Here is a 16,992-nt window from a genome sequence, read left to right as displayed (position 1 = left end):
ATGATTTGATTATTAATTTCACTTAGGAAATAATAAGTATAAAATGCAAATTAGCAGAATTCTGGATGCAGATATATATACAGAGTTAAAGCTCTTTGGAGGTAAGTCTGAGATAAAGCTTTAAATTCATCAATATATAGATGGTGGTTAAAAGTGTACATATGGATGATATTATGTCAAAAAGACTATACAAAAACTGCGAAATAAGTCTATTAAGGGACCTGAGAGTACCAATATTTAAGTAATAGATGACAACCATGCCTCAATAAATCTGAGGTAAAGGAAAAAAAACGAAAAAGAATTATGAGAATAAGAGACTAGAAAAATTTTAAAAAGCAATAACAGCATACTCAATGGGAAAATTTGTTCTGAGCTATTATGGATTAGTATAGTGATTCTTATAGTCTATAATAATAGTTACCTGGGCCCGTAGAGATAGCACAGTGTATTTGCCTTGCAAGCAGCAGATCCAGGACCTAAGGTGGCTGGTTCAAATCCCAGTGTCCCATATGGTCCCCCGTGCCTGCCAGGAGCTAGTTCTGAGCAGACAGCCAGGAGTAACCTCTGAGCACTGCCGGGTGTGGCCCAAAAACAAAACAAACAAAAATAATAGTTACCTGTAAATTTTATCATATTTTTCAATAGAGAGATATTTGTTAACTCTATGAAGCTCCACTTATGTAATAAACAATGTGAATGGGTTCTCTAAGATTTGTGTTGTGCAGACTTGGTGAAAGGTGTTGTACATTGTATGACTTAAACTCAATCAGGAAGTTTTATAATTATGAAAAAACTGTATTACGAGCAAGCTTATAACCACGGATTTAAATATACTAATTTAAATAAAGAGTTGTGCCTCTCTGAGATGGAATAATGGTTAACCCAGTCTCCTTTCCCATTTGGCCTTATACCCAACAATAAATAAGCCTATTCCTAATCCAGAGGAAAAAAAAATAAGAATCTGTATCCTGATCCTGTAGCCATTTATCACCTGAAAATCTTTATCTACCTTAACTCTAGGCCTTCTTTGAACCATTGCCAACAATATGGAAAGTAGTTATTCTATTAATCCTACCCCAATGAGAAATTTCAGTCCTATAGTCAGTTCAAGAAGAAATTTTATATTTATAAAAACTGATGAAAATGTGCAATGCCAGTATGCACATAGCAGTCATTTCAACAAAGGTGTCATGTCAGTTCATTTAGGATTTATCACAACTTGGGAATATTCCATTTACTTTTATAATAAAATGTTCAAAAGTATCATCAAAATGTAGAAATCTGTGCGTGCTTTATAGGAAAAGATGTTCCCTTAAAGATGCAACTCTTAATGCTCAGTGTAAAATGCTTGTAGCTTTTATTATGTCTTAGATGAAAAACATGTTTTACTGCATACCAGAGTAACAGACGTCAACTCACTCTTCAAATTGGGAACAGCTTTTTATTTTGCTCTATTCAACAATTTCTGAGTCCTAATTCAACCCTTCCCTTCCTCCAGCCTACCTCCCACCACCATGCATTTGTCTTTGCCCTAGCAAAATAATGTCACCAATGGCTTTTTCAAATGCAAGGGTAATGTATGCAAGGTGACAGAGGATTCAAAGATCAGTCTGTACCAGCTCTCTCTCCTTTTATTCGGTAAGAATAATAGAGGGAAGCTAGATGGTGAAATATTTACTACCTCAGCATTGCTGATTGAACACAATCCACAGGAAACCCAGATGTCCAGAGTAGTAGATCAGAGAAGGAAACTCATGTGGCTGTAGAGCCAAATTTTGATTTCTAGCCTCCTGTGTAAGAAAAAAAAAAAGAAAGACCATCTGCTAGGCTATTAAAATCCAAGATGGAAGCATCTATCATGACCTCTTCCAAGTGCCACTTCTTTCTTTACTGATGATCAAGGAAATAGGTTCATTCTTGATGCTTAAATATATTCTTTCAAATACAAATATAATTTTGGATGGCAAGTAATTGTTACCAATTTTCTGAGGATTAAAAAAATTGGTATTTTACTAAGACAGATCTTCTCATCATTCCTTCATGTATTTTTCTAGTAAGATAGATTTTGGTACTGTTTTAAAAGACAATGAAGCTCAGGTGTGAACATAATCCTCAAACTCAGGAGATCTGAATTCTGGTTGTGATCCATGGGACAAGTCTGTGAATTTTTCATGCCAAATTCAAAATGAGGAAGATATGCAACTTACCTCCTTTTGTTCCAAAGATCTATTACAAGCATAAGTGAGGTAATCGGTGTGAATGCACATTAACCTCTTCAAAGACCAGTGAAGAAAAGCAAGACAATGAAAAATTTTTTTGAAATAACATATGATTTTTACCCCTTCATCTTTGTAAGGATAGCCAAGTTTAAAGTCAGTAGTGCCCATTTAAAAGACAAAAAAAAATCACAGAAACTTGCAGGGAAATTTGGAATCAATTTATTTAAAGACATGTTCTTTGCAGCTGTTGTTCATTAGGATACTTTTATTGACGTGTCCAGAAATCTTTCCTAAAAGTTTAGGCACGCGGGTACTCCGAGCCTTATGAACTATAGCAAATTGCAGATGAATTGGTCCAGAAATGTATTTTCTCTTTTTGTAAAAAAAAAAAAAAAAGGCTTTGTAAAATAAAACATTATCAAGGGAGTCTCTGTTGGGGGAAGGGAAATATGTACTGACACTTAAAATATCCTTGACCTTCTGAAAGGCACAGCCAAACTTCTGCAACAGTAGCTGAAAAGTACTGAAATACAATTTTCAAAAAGCTTTTAATCAAATTCTGCTTTCTATAAGGTTCCCCAACCAGATTGTTTCAAGGTAGGTTTATTAAGAAGGTGATATTTGCTTTAAGAGACCAGTTTTGTTTAGAAATATTTATGTTGCTATATTATAAGTTTTTATGTCTTAGGAGAATAAGAACTTACCAAGTGGACTTCTCACACAAAGAAGAGAAGGAAGTAAAGCTAGTTAGTAGATGGAATGACATATTAAAAGAATTAGAGGTTAAAAATACAAAGGAAGTTCAGAAGAGCAACAAGCAGTAATTTCTGTGTTTATTTACTCAGTCATTTATTCTTTATTTAAAATACATCTGTGAAATTTCTATATTTGCTGGGTACTTCCTAGTAATAAAATACATCTCTTACATTAAGTAATTGGAAACATCTTCAGATGAACATGCAAATGATTTCAGGGCAGTGATTCAAGATTTAGGCAGAAGTAGGAACAGAGTGGGACTCTAATGGAGAGGAGGAAAATGGTATATGGAAGACAGGGGAGGGGGAGAGAGAGAAAGAGAAAGAGAGAAGGAGAGAGAGAGAGTAGTATACAGAGGAAAAGGCTTCCTATAATATCTGGACTGTATTCTGAAAAAAACAAAAAGAAAATAGTCATGTGGAGATTAGAACCGAAGAGTCTTTAAGGCTGAGAAGCAATATAAGAAAAGGCCACAACTAGAGAAAATTTGGTACAGTTCATAAATTACAAGAATTGGGCTGAAGAGTTAATAAAATGGGTAAGGCACTTGCTTTGATGCAGTCAACCTGGGTTCAATCCCCAGCATCTCACATAATCACCCAAGTACAGTGGTAGGGATTTTTTTAGTATATAGGCAATAATAACTCCTGAGTATTACTCAATATTATCTAAAAATCACCTAAAAACAACAAAACGTTAAAAAACAAATTTAAATTCTGGGTAGTTTGAATTGTGTAGAAAAGGGGAATCAATGGGTAAAAAGAGAGGAAATGAAAAATAATTACTTTTTATTAATTATAATGCAAGTAATGGGAAGAAGTAGGATCATAAAGGATCTTCAGTGTGCTTTAAAATAAAAATTGGGCATTGGGTTCTACTAGGTCTTTTTCACCAGGAGTATATGGACATTGGATTAATAATTTTTGGAGTGATTTGTTATTGAAATGTGACAGAGAAATTGAAAGGAGAGATTAATGTAGAATGGTACTTGCCCTTGAAACATAGGTTAAATTATCAAAGAACAAAGTTATGAATGCAAAAACTTCACAGAGCATATTATTTAGAGTTTTCTCTTTTGGAATTCTCTGTTCCCCACAAGTCTATGACCCCCACTTCCTGAGCTTGCAACAATCACAATTTCCATTTCTACCTGTTAAGGTATATATATGTCTACTAAGAGGGGAAATTCCTTGGCAAAGTATGCAATGGGCAGCAGAAATCTAACGCAAATGAGTAGTTAGCAATGTCCACTGAAGTAAACATTAATGTGATATATTGAATATGATAAGTCTCGTATTTAATTTTGTTATTGAGGCTTCAGAAAGTCAAAAAAAAAAAAAAAGAAAAAACTCTGGAAAGAGACAAGATATCCCAGGTATTCAATCATGCTGAGTCAGTATTTCTAAAAAGCGGAAGCAGAATTTGCCTTTGTATGATAAGGTTGATTATATCTGGGTTCTAGATCCTTGATATCTTGTTCATTTTAATTGTAGATAATGATATATAATGATAAATATCTTTTATCTCCCTTGTTCTAAGAGGTCCCTCTCACTCTTTTTAATCAAAATACTTATTTAATCATTATGATTACAAATATTTTGTAGTTGGGTTTCAGTTATAAAAATATACCCCCCCCTTCACCTTCCCACCACCAATTCCTCCCACCTTTCTCCTCTCCCACCCCCCAGCCTGTCTTTAAGACACACCTATGTTCATTGCAGCCCTGTTTGCAATAGCCAGAATCTGGAAACAACCCAGAGGCCCAACAATAGATGAGTGGCTAAAGAAATGTGGTATATCTACACAATGGAATACTATGCAGCCATTAGGAAAAATGAAGTCATGAAATGTTCCTATACATGAATGGACATGGAAACTATTATGCTGAGTGAAATGAGTCAGAGGGAGAGAGATGCACAAAATAGACTCATTCAGCTGTGGAATTTAATAAAAATAAAAGAAATAATAATAATAATAATAATAATAATAATAATAATAATAATAATAATAATAATAATAGTGTCCAGAGACAATAGAGATGAGGTCTGGGTGTACCGGCCCATGATATGAAGCTTACCACAAAGATTCAATTAGAGAAATAACTACACCAACAACTATCATCATAATGGTAGTAAGTAAGAGAATTAGAATGCCTCTCTCTGTCTCTGTCTCTGTCTCTGTCTCTCTGTCTCTCTCTCTTTCTCTGTCTCTCTGTCTCTGTCTCTGTCTCTGTCTCTCTCTGTCTCTCTGTCTCTCTCTCTCTCTCTCTCTCTCTCTCTCTCTCTCTCTTTCTCTCTCTCTCTTGCTCATCCAGAATCTCCACTTATATCTCCTCCATGGTCTGTCCTAAGTTTTGGTGAACTATGAAAGTATTAGACAAGAAGCTATTTTATCATCACACAACTTTCCATTTTTCTGTACATTGCCCATATTTTCTGACTTATCCTGCTACCTTTGAAGAAGTATATTAGATCACCTCCAGGGGCAAGAGCGATAGTGCAGTGATAGGGCGTTTTTTGCCTTGCACGCGGCTGACTCAGGACAGACCTCGGTTCAATCTCCAGGTTTCCATATGGTCCCACAAGCCAGGAGCAATTTCTAAGCGCATAGCCAGGAGTAACCCTTTAGCATCATAGGGTGTTACTGAAACAACAACAACCAAACAATATATATATATATATATATATATATTCATATATATACATATATATTATCCAATGGCAATCTCTTGGATGCAGCTAGTGAACTGGATCTTATCTCTACTTGCCTATCAAAGATTTATCTTCTATGATTTTTGTCTCTCTCATTCACCATCACTAACCATTTTTATTATCATGTCATTTGCATTATTTTACAGTCAGGTTATAATTTCTTATATTTAAAACCAAATTAACTATTTTCACCCCATATTTCTATCCTATCTACTTCAAATCATAATGGTTCCTACTTAAATGTTTTTTTATTTGCTTGTTTGTTTTTTATCTTTGGGCCACATCAATGACGCTCAGGGGCTACTCCTGGCTGACTATGTGGGACACCAGGTGATCAAACCATAGTCCATTCTGGGTCAGTCACATGCAAGGCAAACGCCCCACTGCTGTGCCATTGCTCTGGCACCACATCTAGCAGGGCTCAGGATATTCCTGGTTCTACACTCAGGTATCACTTCTGATAACGCACAGAGAAACATTAAGAATGCTGGGAATGAACCAGTGTAACTGCATACTATTTAGCCAGCTTCTATCATAGACTTTTCTTTTGCCTGTTTTCTACAAACATGCCATGAACATTAAATGTGTTCCCTCCATTCCCTACTATCATGCAAGTCCATGCCCCCATTATCTTTATCTTGTATTCTACTAATGGCCTTCTAAGTAAATCTCTCTTTTTCACCACTCCTTCATAATTCACATGCTTTATATAGTTCAAAAAGGATATTTTCAAATCTTAAATAATGGAATGTCTATCCCAAGCTTAAAATTTTAGGGACTCTTTCAGTAACACTTGAGATAAATTTTTCATCTGGTAAATTCTTTCTTGTGACATTGATGTGGCTGCTTTTCTGTTTCACTCAGATATTTCTTGCTCATCATTTTATCTTTTAGAAATTCTCTTCATAGTAGGCACAACTATATGATTTATATAAATTGTTCTCAAGAATTACTGTATATACTATAGATATCTGATATATATATGTATATATATATATATATTGTAGGCACAACTATATATCTGTATTGTAAACCTGTATTTGATTCTGATGTGCTTGACCACTCCATATCCAGCAGGAATATATACCCATTAGAAGAAATTCTCTGCCCATCCTTTCTTTCAACACAACACCCCCTTACTTAAAGTAGCTCTGTGCACATGGGAAGATCAAAATTAATTTATGAATTAAGAATTATTTTCATGCTACTTCAATGGACACATATAATACCTAGTTTTAGATTTACAGAGTGGCCCAGAGGAATCGTTTATTTACCAAAAATTACTTAGATTACCAATATAAATATCTTCTTTAGAGTCACCTTATTTTTAAAACAATATCACAATCATATTAAACTGACACCCTTACACTTTACTATCTTCTAGAGTCTATCAGGGGACAGGTCAGCTCTGCAGATTGTCTCAGGAATGAACATTCATGGGAACCATGCCTCCAAAATCCCCAGTGTTACTTCAGAGTTGAGAGCGGGTTTCTGGAAGCCTGGAGAAACCAAAAGCTTCCAATAGGTAGTTTTCACATTTGTTTAAAGACAGGACAAAATGTTGAATTTTACAAAAGTGATAGAAAACATATGTGTGTTTCATGTCTACTCCCAGAGAAGTTAGCTGTCAAAAATTTAGCTTTTAGCTCCCATTTCTTCCACTCTTAAAAACCAAACATACGCCAACATGGCTGTCTCCCAAGCATGCAAGCCACATGAGACCAGATAATTAGGCAGGGTTATAAAGAAAGGCCTTGGATGCCACTAGGTGTTTGACTTTTTAAATTTGTTTCTAGGTAGTCAATATTTCTCAATTCAAAGCTTTAGGTATAGAAGGTTGTTTCAATTTTTTTCAAAATTGAACTTTTCAATATTTCAAAATTTTAATTGTGGCCATATATTTTGACACTTTTCCAAAGAGGATAGAAATGAAAGATGTGGAAAAGGATATTTGTACAAATCTTGAATAGACAGTAGTCAGAGAGTTCCACAATAGCTTGAAAGGGCAATGCATGCAAAAGCTATCAAATGTCCTTAACATCTCAGTTGAAAAGACCATCACAAAAAGTTGTAGCAGATGTTGTCAAAACTGTTGTATTAACTTTTTGAATGTATAAAGACATTCATGCCATTTGCTTCTCTTGTGTTATTTTAACACAAAATTATAGGTATATATAAAAGTTCATGCAAAAGACTATATTAGTAGGACTTGAATGTAACATATAATAATAATATTTGATATATTTTAATGAGAGCATTTTAAAATGGAATAATTGGCATTCATAAAAATCATATTCTGAACTACTGTATAAGATTATGAGCAATAACTATATAACACAATGAAACATAAAGTCACAAATCTTCTTGAGTACAATTTAAGCAATCCTAAATATTTCTTATGAGAATTAAAATCATAAAGTAGATGTTTGGAATTGCAAACTAAAAATGACTTTAAATAACCAGTTTTCACTTTGATACAATAGCTCAACATGTTGATCTGTTAACTGTAGAACTAGTAAATTGAACAAACTGTGATAAACAAGATTATTCCTTTAGTATATATGAAAGTCTGGAGTCTTCTTGTTAAATACAGTAGTATTCAGTTACATTATCCATTTATATAATTCAAATTCAAGACAAAAGTAAATTTTTATATATATTATTTATTTAAAGACCATGCATCATATTGATGACAAAGTTGATCGCAATACATTTGTTTTCAGATAAGTTGGGAGCAAAATTATTTTTAAAAAAAGTTCTAAATAAAAAGCGACAAGCAAGTTTGTGAAAATGATTTTATCTCACCTGAGGTTTTAAAATTATTCTCAAAAGTTTTAATAAGTTCTTGTTGCCAGTTGATTACCCTGTCACTTCTTGTTTATGAACACTATGTGTCTTTAGATACACACTGCCATCTAAATTGTGTTTTCTTTTAGGGATAACAGTATTGAAAATAATTGGAGTTGTCCAAGAATTCCAAGCATCATTGATGATATGTGGCTATTTTGGGGGAGAGGATGCCCACTCACACTCCAAAACAGTCCAGATGATATGAGCCTAATTGTTGGCATACCTGGAGTTTTTGGTCAGATTAGTGCCTCTGCAGAGCCATAGATGAGTAGTGAGGAAGTGCCTTTTGTGAAGAGGCAATTATGGGTTATGGGTGCATCAGGAGTGCCGTTAGTAGGACAGGGACTTGGCTCATCCTTTCCTTCTGAAATTTTCAGCTTTCAGAGACATGGATGATGTATTAATAAATTTGCAGTTTGGTTGACAAACTGTGAGTCTATGGAGCTGGCTGAATGCAGACATGGTTGATAAAAATAATCTTTTAAACATTCAGTTGATAACTTATACTAGTTACATTTGAATTCTTTAATAAATTTTCTTCAATCGGGGCTACTATGACAATTGTCAGATTATCATTTTCTCCAAAACAATAGTTGAAATAAAGTGAGAGGTGAGAGGAATGTGAGATTGTGAATAGAGAATTTGGAAGTATTCTTTTATTATTATTTTTTTTATTTAACCAACTTTATTACATACATGATTGTATTTTGGTTTTAGTCATGTAAAGAACACCACCCATCACCAGTGCAACATTCCCATCACCAATGTCCCAAATCTCCCTCCTCCCCACCCAACCCCCTCCTGTACTCTAGATAGGCTTTCTATTTCCCTCATACATTCTCATTATTAGGATAATTCAAAAATTAGTTATTTCTCTAACTAAACTCATCCCTGTTTGCGATGAGCTTCATGAGATGAGCTGTAACTTCCAGCTCTTTTCTCTTTTGTGCCTGAAAATTATTATTGCAAGAATGTCTTTCATTTTTCTTAAAACCTATAGATGAGTGAGACCATTCTGCATCTTTCTCTCTCTCTCTGACTTATTTCACTCAGTATAATAGAATCTATGTATATCCATGTATAGGAAACTTTCATGACTACATCTCTCCTGACAGCTGCATAATATTCCATTGTGTATATGTACCACTGTTTCTTTAGCCATTCATCTGTGGAAGGGTATCTTGGTTGTTTCCAGAGTCTTGCTATGGTAAATAGTGCTGCAATGAATATAGGTGTAAGAAAGGGATTTTTGTATTGTATTTTTGTGTTCCTAGGGTATATTCCTAGGAGTAGTATAGCTGGGTCATATGGAAGCTCGATTTCCAGTTTTGGGAGGAATCTCCATATTGCTTTCCATAAAGGTTGAACTAGATGGCATTCTAACCAGCAGTGGATAAGAGTTCCTTTCTCTCCACATCCTCACCAACACTGCTTGTTCTCATTCTTTGTGATGTGTGTCAATCTCTGCGGTGTGAGGTGGTACCTCATAGTTGTTTTGATTTGCATCTCCCTGATGATTAGTGATGTGGAGCATTTTTTCATGTGTCTTTTGGCCATATGTATTTCTTCTTTGTCAAAGTGTCTGTCCATTTCTTCTCCCCATTTTTTGATGGGATTAGATGTTTTATTCTTGGAAAGTTCTGTCAGTGCCTTGTATATTTTGGAGATTAGCCCCTTATCTGATGGGTATTGGGTGAATAGTTTCTCCCACTCAGTGGGGGGCTCTTATATCCTGGGCACTATTTCTTTTGAGGTGCAGAAGCTTCTCAGTTTAATATATTCCCATCTGTTAATATCTGCTTTCACTTGCTTGAAGAGTGCAGTTTCCTCCTTGAAGATGCCTTTAGTCTCAATGTCCTGGAGTGTTTTACCTATGTGGTGTTCTATATATCTTATGGTTTCAGGTCTGATATCGAGGTCTTTCATCCATTTGGATTTAACCTTTATACATGATGTTAGCTGGGGGTCTAAGTTTAAGTTTTGCAAGTGGCTAGCCAGTTGTGCCAACACCACTTGTTGAAGAGCCTTTCTTTGCTCCATTTAGGATTTCTTGCTCCTTTATCAAAAATTAGGTGATTGTATGTCTGGGGAAGATTCAAGCCTATTCCACTGATCTGAGGGCCTGTCTTTATTCCAATACCATGCTGTTTTGATAACTATTGCTTTGTAGTACAGTTTAAAGTTGGGAAAAGAATTCCTCCCATATTCTTTTGAGAATTTGGAAGTATTCTTATCCATCGAAGAATCATAGAAAGCTTTAGTGATAAAACAGTAGTTTTAAGAGCTCCAAAATTGTCAGCTCTTCTTGGATCTTCCTATTGTGTTATAGGACACAATTGTGTTATATGTTATGCCTATATTATATGTTATGTTGTGTTATATATTGTACCTATGTAATAGAGGACATTATATTATCTTCACTAATTTCTTAGAAACTTTAAACAGACAATTATAACATCAATGTATCCACTTCACATTAAGCTTTTTCAGTTGATGGTGTCTGAGGAACCTGACATTCTATAGTTTTTAGTTAACCATGGAGAGAAGAAAATACAAACATGTGTCAAATCCTAGACTCACACATTGTTTTAACCATATTATATGTACACTGAGTTGTGGTTAACATTTAAGATAACAAGGTTAAGAAAGGAAGCTGATGCTGGCTTCAAGGCACTTGGGGAGGGGAGGAATGAGAATGATAAGAAAAATTTTCATGGTGATTTGAAGGTTTTGCTTAAACTGCTCTGCTGCTGGCTGAGCTGTGAGGGCTCTTTGCCCTCTACACCGCCCTTTCACACTGCACAGTCATTGTGGAGAGGCACTGAGCCCAAGTCCATCAATCACAGACTCTGTCCAAAGGGGGTTGGGCATCACAGCCTCCCCAGGGCCTAGCCTCTCCCTTTAGGAGAAATGTGCCCTAGTTGGGGGAGCTGTCTCCATGGATGATGATGATGATGATAAATGGCTCAGGGTAAGCATTTTTCATCTCCAAGTAGTACACGTGTGCATTCTCTGGGGTCATATTCTGACTGGGATGCCTGCTGTGGGTTTTCTTAACTGTTGTCACCTTTTCTTCTTTGCTGACAAATAGACCCATTTCGCAGCCTGAGTGACTCATGACTACTTTAGAAAGCCTGATGAACTCAATGTGGCAAAGAAAGAAAATAAAAGCAATTTTTTTTAGCTTGACATCTAAAACCTTCACTTTCATCGTAGCACACCCCTGTTGAAAGACTTATAATGGTTCTGTCTTGTCCACGGGGCAATTATTACCCAAAGTCTATTTCCATTTGGCTCACAAAATAATTCCAACCTACTTTCTCTACAAAACTATGCAGGCAAAGCACTCTCCCAATTATGCCACGGATTTTCCTACTTTCATGCCATGTTCTCATGATTCATTCCTACTTACCCTATATACAACTATGTGGCCTCTGGGATGATAACTCAGCTTGCTCCAGGACACTTCTATCTGTTGTATTTTAATACTCATTAATATTAAATAAATAAATAATAAATCACAAGGTGGTCAGTTCTCTTGTTCACAGGGGTGGAGAGAGTACACATGGTGATGCTCAGGATTTACTTCTGGCTCTTCATTCAGAGATAATTTTTTGTGGGATTAAGAGGACCATACAGGTGCCAGGGATTAAATCTGGATTGGTCACATGTAACCAAGCAAGTGCCCTACCCAAAGCACTGTCTCCCCAGACTTGAAATTTCCTTTGACTTCTGGGCTAAAGGTATCTTTTCTTAGCCACCACCTTCTCTTTAGCAATACCAGGTTGAGTGCCCTGCACATAAAACTTATAAAACATCTACTTAGCTCGCTGAATCTTTAAGTGTTCTTCTCTCTAGTTGTATTAGTAAATGGGCAGGGGATCCGTTTTTATAGCTAAAATCTAGTTTAGGATTTAACAACCCAAATACATGCATGCATGAACAGTTGTCTAGGCTTCAAGACCAATATGAATGCATGACTTTGTGATTCAGACATTTTGAACCAAAATAACATTGAAATTGCTGGCTTAGTCATAGTTTTGATTTTGTCTATGTAGATTTGTCTTAAATAGCAGTTGAATCTCTCATTTCTGGAACAAGTTTCAGTAAATCTTTGTAAAATAGTTGTGCTTTTACTATAACTGCACCATTAAACATATTTGGAAGAAAAGAACTTTTCTACTTAAGAGGTTCTCATATTCTAGTGACCCCAAGTCCCCTGATGACATGTCAAATCATTGATTCTGGGTTTTAACCTAAGTTTCAGGTTTAATTCCTTTGAAGTGGCCTAAAAATTTGTTTTTGTAAAGACTGGGTGAACACTTAGAGAACTTGGTACTCTCCCCTTTTCTCTCCCCAAATCTTAATTAAATAGTGTCATCTTTTAGATAGCTATTATTCTACTCTACATAAAATTTGAGCATTTTATTTTATTTTTTTGAATGGATGGGTTGGGCCACATTTATTGCTGCTCAGAGTTTGCTCCTGGCTCAATGCACAAGGATCACAACTGACAGTACTCAGAGAACCATAAACAGTGCCAGGCATCAAACTGGGGATGACAGGATCTAAAATAAAAACCCCAAAATAAGATTTATCTCTCTGTACCCAAATTTGTGCATTTTTAACTTTTCTGAATTAGAAAGTGACTGTTTCCTATCCATGATATATCCTTATAGTTTAGTGCAGTTTTAAGATAAAATGTCAACCATTCAAAGGATCAGTTGGGATCTGAAGTGAGAAGATGCTCTTAGGAACCATGATAAAGTGATCTTAACCCTTCTACAAGAGAGCAAAGTTGTTGAAAGTCATCAGTTCAAAAATAATTAAAGCCGAAAATTAGGTAAATTCAGAATTCTCTTTTGTGTTTGCTTTTTTTTTTAAATTTCTCTATTTCTAGCTCCTAGAAAAATTGTCAGCACTTAAAGGCATTCGATATATATTTATTAAATGAAAGAATGGATTAAACAAATAAACATATCTCTCATCTGGACCATAGATGTAGCTAAGTGTTAGGTCATTGAAACATAAATAACATAAATCTGTAGCAGTTTGGGAAAGGCGGATTATGTCAGAATAGATTTCTAATTGTTTTCCAATATACTCTGGATATTCGGAATATCTAAAATTAACGTAGGCAGTTGGGGAAAGTTCCTGCAGTACTTGTTGAAGACTTTGCTTTAAATAAGCACGTATCTAAAAAGAATTACCAATAAGTTTACAATTTACAATTACAATAAGTTTACAATAAGTTGTAATTGTAATTGTATTAGTAAATGGGCAGGGATTCCCAGCACTGCAAGGGCTTCTTAGCTGTCAGGGCAAGTTAATAGATATTGAAATGAAGGTACATCTTAGGTGGTTGAGAAAATACTCTGACATTCACTGGTCTCCTTCATATGGCCACTGAGTCCTCCCTCCCTGAAAGCTGTTGCACTTTTCATTTTCAGTTAGAAAACTTCCGTGCACAGATCGCTTCAGCATCAGAAATTAAATACAAGATGGGAAGCATTGTAAAGGCCCCTGCTTCCTACTGTGCATTCCATGAAATAGTAAAACCTTTGCTTTAATGCCAGTCCAATTAAAGTGAATAAGCTAAGCAATATTGTTGGCTTCTCCCAGTGCCCTTTTACCAAAACAAAATAGAGCTCTCTATGCATGTGGCTTTTAACATTTCATCAATAAGCAGGAATGAGTTGAGGGGTCTGGCTGTCTTAATAAGGGGATTGTGCAAACACAGAGCCGTAAATTAGATTTAAGAAATTTTTGAAAATGAGGCAAAATTACATTAGAAAGGTGACATTAACATTCCAGAGCTCTAAAATATGGAACTAAAGACCCTAAGCCACGTGGGGCTCGAGCTCAGCTCATAGTCAAATCCCTCTTGTGAGATGTGGAAGAAGTTCAGTCAGGAAGAAAGGTTCATCCTCAAGTTGTTCCAGAACTTTCTCTGCTCAGACCTCTGGGCAGCTACTTAGGCTAACACCTCTGATAGTTTCTGAAAGCATTTTGCCCCCCTGCCATCCCTTGGCAAAAAGCCACTTGACGCTAACTGTTTTCTCAAACATTCTTGTAAATGACCCAACTGTGAAACTACTTGCTGAGCTGCTTCCCTGGCGAGCTCATTACAATATTTCATTCTTCTTGCTTAATTTCAAGCAGCGCTTCCTCTCTACATAAATATATCAAACTCTATAAAAACCAGAACTTTTATCTGCATGGAGGGGTTTAGAGAGTTCCTTTCTCTTGCTCGGTTGGACAAGAAAAATCAGCGTCTTCCCCTTTGATTTAGTGATGTGATTTATGTAGGTTACCTTTCAAGCTTCTGTTCCAGTTGTGCTCTCAGGTTCGCCTTTGCTTGGACTCACCCATGCGAGTTTAAATTCTTGATTTATACATTGTAGGTTTTCGATGAGACTGGATTTTGATTTAGGTTAACGCTTTCTTTGTGGCTTTGTATTTTCCGCTCAGAGTCATCTATTAGATGGTTTTAGCACAAATTGAATTATGGTTTTTCCTAGAAGTGCATGTCTGATGAAATTAAGAAAGACAGAAAACCAAATATTTCCCACACTTTATGAAACAAAGTTCTCTTCACCCATCTGATTGACGTGAGGTGGTTCCGCCAGAAAGAAACCTCTATCCAGCTCAGCTGGTTAGTAGTTGGGGGTATTCTGGCCTTTGTCCTGTTATCCTAAATTGGTTCCTTTCTTCTTCATTCACTACCAAAAAATATGCTAACATATTTCATAGTGTGTCACACCACAAGCTAAACATATTGTCATCCTAGATATCAATGCCTTCTAGTGCCAGGATGGACACCCAATATTCAGAAAGATCAAAAACAATAAAAAAGATCAAATATTAGACTGGATGTTCACTTGGTTTTTAGTATCTTTATTGTAAATTTAACACAGTTCCCTGTCCAGTGAAAGTGATTAATAAAAATTATATACTTGACAGTTGCATTGAATAATAAGCAATATTTTCAAAATGCTAAATCAAGTAATTCAGCAAATGTGTGGATGGCACAACAGAGCTATGTGTATTCTCTCCTACAATTGTTAATGACTCTGTAATTCATACTCAAAATTGAGAATTAAATTAATAAATGTATTTCAACTTGAGTTACTAGTTTTTAGTACTGGGGAAAATGGGGCCATTTTGTACTCCATCCTCATCTCATTGAAAGAATACCCAGATAAAAATTCAAAATGATCTCATTCACTTGAAATATTCTGCAACAACATTAGAAAACTTTTAAGAGTATGTGATTTGGGAAACCATGGAAAATACTTTTACAGGTTTTGTCTCATCCTCATAAAAGCGATGAGTCAGTGAAGATGTTAGCAAATTAACAATTAGAATTCCTAAGTGTAAACACCTGTCAATCTATCATCACTGGGGTTGCTCAGGGCTCCCTAGAGCTCAGGAAGGCAATAGGAGAGAGAGGTGACAGTGAGAGTTGTGAGTTAGGGTGGGGAGAAAAAGAGCTGCCATTCGGTATTTCAACATCCTTTAGGAATTATGCCTTCTTAACTAAAATAATGACAATCATATTAGTTAAAAATGAGAAAAAACTATTTCTAATTCAATTTATTTCACTTACTTCCATTTCTGCATTTGGTTCTCTAAATCACACCCATTGGCAACAGTTCTCATAAAGAATACTTAAAAGTGAATAAGTAAATTAGGACCACATGACACATGTTCAAGGTGGGAATGCCCCTGATTCAATGTCACTATGTACCAAAAAAATTACTGTGAAAGATTTGTAATCCACTTTGGTCAAAACAAAAATTAAAAAAAGCAAATAATATCAGGATTATATACTTATATTAATAAGATTTGGTCACAAATTTATTGACACTTTTATGCTATATTTATGTTTATTGTAGAAAGCATTTTATCTTGTGCTATTAATGTGTGTATTTGTCATTCTTTCATGGTTTCTGCTTTCTGTTATCTTATTTGTGAGAACAAATAGTCACAGAAAAGATAGTTGTAATAAACCGGCATTATAGATTTCTAAACAAGGAGACCTCATTTAGTAGGTTCCAAAAGTTTCAGCAAATAAAAAATATTGAGATCAAAGTTTGAAAACAAGAGTATTTCTTTTAATATTTGGAGTTTTGTTTCGTTCTTATGCCCTCCCCCCTTTGTATTCTGGCAGAGTTTAAATTTATCAATCTTAATAATGCTATCAAATTGTCTTTATTGTTGGGACTGGAGCAGTGGTGTAAGTGCTAGGGTGTCTGCCTTGCATGCTCTAACCTAGGACAGACTACAGTTCGATCCCCTGGTATCCCATATGGTCTCCAAGCAAGGAGCAATTTCTGAGTGCATAGCCAGAAGTAACCCCTGAGCATTACTGGGTGTGGCCCCAAAACAAAAAAAGACATCTTTGTTGTAGGATGCCCTGTATACTGTACGGTGTTTGCAAAGAGCCAAGGTAC

Source organism: Suncus etruscus, chromosome 12 (assembly GCF_024139225.1).
Source record: "Suncus etruscus isolate mSunEtr1 chromosome 12, mSunEtr1.pri.cur, whole genome shotgun sequence".
NCBI classification, from domain to species: Eukaryota; Metazoa; Chordata; class Mammalia; order Eulipotyphla; family Soricidae; genus Suncus; species Suncus etruscus.
This window is presented reverse-complemented; position numbering follows the sequence as displayed.